Genomic DNA, 8,130 nt, shown 5'->3' with positions numbered 1-8,130 from the left:
GTTTTCTTCTTCCTGAATAAATCAAACTATGCTCTTTAGAAACGAAAAAGGAATTCTTATTTTGTCATACCCCTCCTCTTCTATCAACGTGGTACAATCCGTCAAGTTTTGCCGCGAAACATTAGTACTTTCTAATTGAACACCTCTCATCCCTGCATGCGTGGAGGACGAGGTAAGACCCATTTAATATTCTTTACACATTTAGGTACATATTGTTATGTAATCTGCTAAAACAATGACTAAAGGTAAATTATGCAGAATGGATTAGGTTACTTGATGTTTGTATGCACCAAAACATCTGATCTATGACAGTTTAGCTAGTTATTAGCAAGTGGCCAGTGACGTACGGTGAGGTTCTTGGCTGGGGAGGCACGTAGGCATACTGACTCTTTCAAAATCAGATTTACAAATATATTTATTCAACAGAGCAGCTGCTTGCACATTGACTAATGGTTATGTTTCATATCCCTAACAAGTAACACTAGCAGGTAGTAGCATTGCTACGAGTATTATGCTAGGTTGCTAGGTAACCGAAGCTAACTAGAGCTAGCTAGCTTCCGTTTTGGAAAAATAACATCTAATATCATTAAATCATATTGTATACTGAAATTACATGTACAAAGGAATGAAAGTACATTAAGAAGTGCGCAGACACACAGGTCCTGTGTAATACTCAACATGTAAGGTGCAGGAATAAGGAGGACTGAGTTTTGAAATTACATGTACAGAGGAATGAAAGTACATTAAGAAGTGCGCAGACACACAGGTCCTGTGTAATACTCAACATGTAAGGTGCAGGAATAAGGAGGACTGAGTACTGTACATGAGAAACAAACTCTCATTCAGTGATTGTTCTTTACATCTCAGATCTCCAAAGAGATGCCATGCCAGGCTGAGGATGTGGACGCATGCGGATCCTTTTCAGGCAACACACTAAAGGTAAGTTTCATCTTTTAAGGCATATTTATTGTCTAAAATAAAGTCATGAGAATGATATTCAGAAGTATTCAGACACACAAGTACGATGTAACCTTTATATGTAAGGTGCAGGAATTTGGAGGATTGAGTTTTGAAATTACATGTACAAAGGAATGAAAGTACATTAAGAAGTGCGCAGACACACAGGTCCTGTGTAATACTCAACATGTAAGGTGCAGGAATAAGGAGGACTGAGTACTGTACATGAGAAACAAACTCTCATTCAGTGATTGTTCTTTACATCTCAGATCTCCAAAGAGATGCCATGCCAGGCTGAGGATGTGGACGCATGCGGATCCTTTTCAGGCAACACACTAAAGGTAAGTTTAATCTTTCTAAGGCTTATTTATTGTCTAAAATAAAGTCATGAGAATGATATTCAGCAGTATTCAGACACACAGGTACGATATAACCTTAATATGTAAGATGCTGGAATTTGGAGGACTGAATTTTGAAATTACATGTACAGAGGAATGAAAGTACATTAAGAAGTGCGCAGACACATAGGTCCTGTGTAATACTCAACATGTAAGGTGCAGGAATAAGGAGGACTGAGTACTGTACATGAGAAACAAACTCTCATTCAGTGATTGTTCTTTACATCTCAGATCTCCAAAGAGATGCCATGCCAGGCTGAGGATGTGGACGCATGCGGATCCTTTTCAGGCAACACACTAGAGGTAAGTTTCATCTTTTAAGGCATATTTATTGTCTAAAATAAAGTCATGAGAATGATATTCAGAAGTATTCAGACACACAAGTACGATGTAACCTTTATATGTAAGGTGCAGGAATTTAGAGGATTGAGTTTTGAAATTACATGTACAAAGGAATGAAAGTACATTAAGAAGTGCGCAGACACACAGGTCCTGTGTAATACTCAACATGTAAGGTGCAGGAATAAGGAGGACTGAGTTTTGAAATTACATGTACAGAGGAATGAAAGTACATTAAGAAGTGCGCAGACACACAGGTCCTGTGTAATACTCAACATGTAAGGTGCAGGAATAAGGAGGACTGAGTACTGTACATGAGAAACAAACTCTCATTCAGTGATTGTTCTTTACATCTCAGATCTCCAAAGAGATGCCATGCCAGGCTGAGGATGTGGACGCATGCGAATCCTTTTCAGGCAACACACTAGAGGTAAGTTTCATCTTTTAAGGCATATTTATTGTCTAAAATAAAGTCATGAGAATGATATTCAGAAGTATTCAGACACACAAGTACGATGTAACCTTTATATGTAAGGTGCAGGAATTTGGAGGATTGAGTTTTGAAATTACATGTACAAAGGAATGAAAGTACATTAAGAAGTGCGCAGACACACAGGTCCTGTGTAATACTCAACATGTAAGGTGCAGGAATAAGGAGGACTGAGTTTTGAAATTACATGTACAGAGGAATGAAAGTACATTAAGAAGTGCGCAGACACGCAGGTCCTGTGTAATACTCAACATGTAAGGTGCAGGAATAAGGAGGACTGAGTACTGTACATGAGAAACAAACTCTCATTCAGTGATTGTTCTTTACATCTCAGATCTCCAAAGAGATGCCATGCCAGGCTGAGGATGTGGACGCATGCGGATCCTTTTCAGGCAACACACTAGAGGTAAGTTTAATCTTTCTAAGGCTTATTTATTGTCTAAAATAAAGTCATGAGAATGATATTCAGCAGTATTCAGACACACAGGTACGATATAACCTTAATATGTAAGATGCTGGAATTTGGAGGACTGAATTTTGAAATTACATGTACAGAGGAATGAAAGTACATTAAGAAGTGCGCAGACACATAGGTCCTGTGTAATACTCAACATGTAAGGTGCAGGAATAAGGAGGACTGAGTACTGTACATGAGAAACAAACTATCATTCAGTGATTGTTCTTTACATCTCAGATCTCCAAAGAGATGCCATGCCAGGCTGAGGATGTGGACGCATGCGGATCCTTTTCAGGCAACACACTAGAGGTAAGTTTCATATTTTAAGGCATATTTATTGTCTAAAATAAAGTCAGGAGAATGATATTCAACAGTATTCAGACACACAGGTACGATGTAACCTTAATATGTAAGGTGCAGGAATTTGGAGGACTGAGATTTGAAATTACATGTACAAAGGAATGAAAGTACATTAAGAAGTGCGCAGACACACAGGTCCTGTGTAATACTCAACATGTAAGGTGCAGGAATAAGGAGGACTGAGTACTGTACATGAGAAACAAACTCTCATTCAGTGATTGTTCTTTACATCTCAGATCTCCAAAGAGATGCCATGCCAGGCTGAGGATGTGGACGCATGCGGATCCTTTTCAGGCAACACACTAGAGGTAAGTTTCATCTTTTAAGGCATATTTATTGTCTAAAATAAAGTCATGAGAATGATATTCAGAAGTATTCAGACACACAAGTACGATGTAACCTTTATATGTAAGGTGCAGGAATTTAAAGGATTGAGTTTTGAAATTACATGTACAAAGGAATGAAAGTACATTAAGAAGTGCGCAGACACACAGGTCCTGTGTAATACTCAACATGTAAGGTGCAGGAATAAGGAGGACTGAGTTTTGAAATTACATGTACAGAGGAATGAAAGTACATTAAGAAGTGCGCAGACACACAGGTCCTGTGTAATACTCAACATGTAAGGTGCAGGAATAAGGAGGACTGAGTACTGTACATGAGAAACAAACTCTCATTCAGTGATTGTTCTTTACATCTCAGATCTCCAAAGAGATGCCATGCCAGGCTGAGGATGTGGACGCATGCGGATCCTTTTCAGGCAACACACTAAAGGTAAGTTTCATCTTTTAAGGCATATTTATTGTCTAAAATAAAGTCAGGAGAATGATATTCAACAGTATTCAGACACACAGGTACGATGTAACCTTAATATGTAAGGTGCAGGAATTTGGAGGACTGAGATTTGAAATTACATGTACAAAGGAATGAAAGTACATTAAGAAGTGCGCAGACACACAGGTCCTGTGTAATACTCAACATGTAAGGTGCAGGAATAAGGAGGACTGAGTACTGTACATGAGAAACAAACTCTCATTCAGTGATTGTTCTTTACATCTCAGATCTCCAAAGAGATGCCATGCCAGGCTGAGGATGTGGACGCATGCGGATCCTTTTCAGGCAACACACTAGAGGTAAGTTTCATCTTTTAAGGCATATTTATTGTCCAAAATAAAGTCATGAGAATGATATTCAGCAGTTATACATTAACTTTATTTAAATCTGAATTCATAAGAATTGCATTCAGCTGTGTATAGATTCACAGGTTTTTTTTTTTTTTTGAGATAGCAATTGAGTGCTCATGCAAACAGACATCCACAGTTGGTTTGCGTTCTACTCGTGGGCCTCTATGAAGTCACATACAAAGATGGCAAAGGGTGCCGTATGCCAATTAGATTTTTCAACGTTTCCTGGTTTATTCTGTGAAAGTCTGCTTTTGTCCAAACTTAACTGCATGTGCCAAATGACACATGCAGTGACATGACATGGCAAAGGTAACTTAAGTTAACCAAACTTTCTCTGTAATACTCATCTTTATTTCTATGTATGTAATGAAGTATATTATATTTTATTACAGGTTGTGCAAGAACTGTTGATGGTCGGGCAACCTGTCGAGGAACCTGCGCCATTATCACAAGGTTAACTCTTATCCTCAGTCTACATGTCACCTTCTTTGATTGCTTTTAGGCTATGAAATAATGCATTGTGGATTCAGACCTTCTTCACTCGTTTCAATGTTGTTGTCACGGCAACAGTTCAGGTAAATGGGAGGCATGTAAGCTAAATTTCAAGTGATGTGAATGTAGATTACAGAAGTAGTAGCTTTAACCGATGACCAGGAAATTATTTTCAATCTAACAATGAACTTTTTGAATACATTACAGTGCAACAAGGAACATATAGGCCTGGCTGCTGCTCTTCAGTACGCACGACAGCAACGACACTGCCTTCAAAATAAAAGCACTTCTAATCATATCATTCATAATGACAAATCAACTTGGAAGCAAATAATGTTCCAGCCTAAGCGCTTTACAGTGAATGTATTTGTTATTTATTATTCATCCATCAGTTGCTTGAGCATCTTGGACTTCACCGTATTTAAGGACCCTACCCTACAACAAATAAATGCTCATCCATTGTTATTTGTCTTTATTTCTTCATTTCAGCACAAAGTCAACACACAGATGCTAAGGGGGAAGAACCCAACAGAAGACTAAAAAAGAAGGACAAAGGGCCCAGCAGAAAAAAGAACACGAAGAAACATTCTGGTAAATGCGAAAACACATACTCAGTCACTAAACACCAAGTTACTTAAGTATAACTGAAGAATGATAAAAATAAATTATCCATACCACCCAAAGGCAATATGATGACCATTCTCTTCTTTCTGCGGGATACTGTTTATACTACTACTACTATTCCTTATTTAAAACATGTTTAAAGTGGAGTTGGTTTTCATTGATTTATTTGTCTTTTTTTCTAGTATCTCTGGAAAGTGCCAGGAGAGCAAAAAAGCATCTTTGGTCTCCCATGGAGGTTGCCGCAGTCATGAGACATTTTGGCCAACACATCAAAAAAGGGAAACTGGCCACTATGATTGAATGCCAGCAATGCAAGAAGGCTGAAAATCTTGCTCTGGCTGGTCGCTCTATCCAAAACATAAGAGATTTTGTAAGGAATCGGGGCGTAACTTTGAAAAGAAAAGAAAATCCTGGATAGATACAACACCCTGCAGCAGAGCTGAAACATATCCAACATCACATCCTACATCACACCCAACATCACATCCAACATCCCATCCATGACATCTAACACCATACAGCTACAGTACATCACATCCAACATCACATCTAACACCATACAGCTACAGTACTTCACATCCAACATCACATCTAACACCATACAGCTACAGTACATCCCATCCAACATCACATCTAACACCACACAGCTACAGTACATCCCATCCAACACCACATCTAACACCACACTGCTACAGTACATCCCATCCAACATCACATCTAACACCACACAGCTACAGTACATCACATCCAACATCACATCTAACACCATACAGCTACAGTACATCACATCCAACATCACATCTAACACCACATCCAACACCAGGCCTGTTGTAACTGGAACACTGTTAGACATGCATTGGTCTAGTAGACATGCATAATTTCATTTTGACATTTATAAATGTTTTCCTTTCTGTTCACAAATACATTTCTGTTGCTCTGATATGTGGTCAAGGCGCTGTAAAATCCAGTTTACTTCTTTCTGTTTAGTCATATTCCATTTATCCATGTTTGGCCTTTTTAATACACATAAACTTCACGTTTGTGTATGTGTATGGCTATGGTCCTGATAAAAAAGTTGGTCCTGGCAATTACTGTTTGTGTCATGGGCGGAGCTAAGTACCTCATTATCTTGTGTCCTCTTAATACAGCATTCCGTCAGGTTCTTGTATCTTGAGTTCTGATGTGTGTATCTAACTTTTGAAGTGAGATTTGTGCTGTATGGCTCAAATAAAATTTTTGAAGATTCACTACATCTTTCTAGCATAAGTGGAAAGAGGTGTCCGTTTAGTGTTGCAAAAAACTGGTTTGAAAAAATTGTCCCTCTAATACATAAGGACCTGTATAGGTGTGTGTGTGGTTGAAAGGAAGAGTGTCCACTCCCTCACGTTCTTCCATTCTCTCATCTTTCTCACATGAAGCAGGAGGTGTCACTAAGGGTACGTAAGGGTGTTGAGTGGGGATTAGTAATGTTATTACTATTCTACTGTGTTATTTTCCTACTACTGTGTGTGTTGTAAAGGTGTAGTAGCTGGTCTCAGATGGGATGTTGTCCGTGGTCAGCTGATGCTGCAGTGAAGAGGGGTCAGCTGATGCTGCAGTGAAGAGGGGTCAGCTGATGCTGCAGTGAAGAGGGGTCAGCTGATGCTGCAGTGAAGAGGGGTCAGCTGATGCTGCAGTGAAGAGGGGTCAGCTGATGCTGCAGTGAAAAGGGGTCAGGTGTCTGGCAGTTGTCTGGTCAGAGGAGGGTCTGGACCAGAGAGAGTCTGTCTGGACCGCAGTGGGGGAGGGCTGTGGTCCTGGTTCTGGTCCTGGGTCCTGGTTCTTGTCGTGGGTCCTGTTCCTGGTTCTGGGTCCTGGTCCTGGGTCCTTGTTCTGGTTCTTGTATTGGTTCTCGTTCTAGTCTTGGTTCTGGTTCTGGTCCTGGTCCTGGGTCCTGGGTCATTGTTCTGGTTCTGGTCCTTGTATTGGTTCTCGTTCTAGTCTTGGTCCTGGGTCCTGGGTCCTGGGTCCTGGTTCTGGTTCCTGTCCTGGGTCCTGGTCCTGGTCCTGGGTCCTGGGTCCTGGGTCCTGGTCCTGGTCCTGGTTCTGGGTCTTGGTCCTGGGTCCTGGTCCTGGTCCTGGGTCCTGGGTCCTGGGTCCTGGGTCCTGGTCCTGGTTCTGGGTCTTGGTCCTGGGTCCTGGGTCCTGGTCCTGGGTCCTGGGTCCTGGGTCCTGGGTCCTGGGTCCTGGGTCCATTCTTTTATTGAGGTGTCAAGTAACTGTATTCTTGTAACCATTAATTTACTATGTTTATTTATACAATAGTTTTCAATGAAACTTGTGCTATATGTTTTCAATGTTTCGTTTTTAATTCCAGTAAAGCATTAATATTGGAAGACAGAGGATGTTACAAAGTAGTGTACTCGCTTGATCTGTATTTGAAACATAACATGTCATGTACGCCACTATTGTGACATTTTATACATTGACGTTTTTTTTATGGTTGAAAATATGAAGCTTTTATATGCAACTAGTGTGTATTGGACATTTTGATTATTTGGTATTGCACATTCAGCTATGGTTTGCATGATAAAATACTATGTAACTATTCAAACCAACACAAGGCCTAATGGGAAAATGATTGCATTTTTCACTCACTGCCATTCACAACTGTATATTAGTCCCTTCCAATGGACTCTAAATGCTAGATATTTATTAGATTCATTTAGCCAATGTCAAATGAGATACAAATCAATAGTAAGCATATTTAAATTTTCCATAGTAGGTGCATGTGATTGGTTCCAGGAAATGTTATTGTCTTGGCATGATTTTATTATGCTGAATGGGATT

General features: G+C 39.9%; 1 long non-coding RNA gene across 4 annotated transcripts; it reads left to right on the top strand.

Annotated features, from left to right (window-relative positions):
• Positions 1 to 1,609: 1,609 nt before the first annotated feature.
• Positions 1,610 to 6,548, top strand: LOC124485382. 4 transcript variants are annotated; one of them, XR_006958058.1, is made up of 4 exons: positions 1,610 to 1,658; positions 4,578 to 4,638; positions 5,167 to 5,268; positions 5,484 to 6,548. It is a non-coding gene; the product is annotated as an uncharacterized LOC124485382 (long non-coding RNA). The 4 variants fall into 4 exon arrangements; XR_006958057.1 differs by having other exon boundaries at positions 1,617 to 1,658; positions 4,885 to 5,268; XR_006958059.1 differs by having other exon boundaries at positions 1,617 to 1,658; positions 4,578 to 5,040.
• The last annotated feature ends 1,582 nt before the right edge of the window (positions 6,549 to 8,130 follow it).

The sequence above is a fragment of the Hypomesus transpacificus genome, chromosome 23, assembly GCF_021917145.1.
Source record: "Hypomesus transpacificus isolate Combined female chromosome 23, fHypTra1, whole genome shotgun sequence".
Lineage (NCBI taxonomy): Eukaryota > Metazoa > Chordata > Actinopteri > Osmeriformes > Osmeridae > Hypomesus > Hypomesus transpacificus.
Note: the sequence above shows the minus strand (reverse complement) of the source record. Positions and strands in the feature narration are given on the sequence as shown.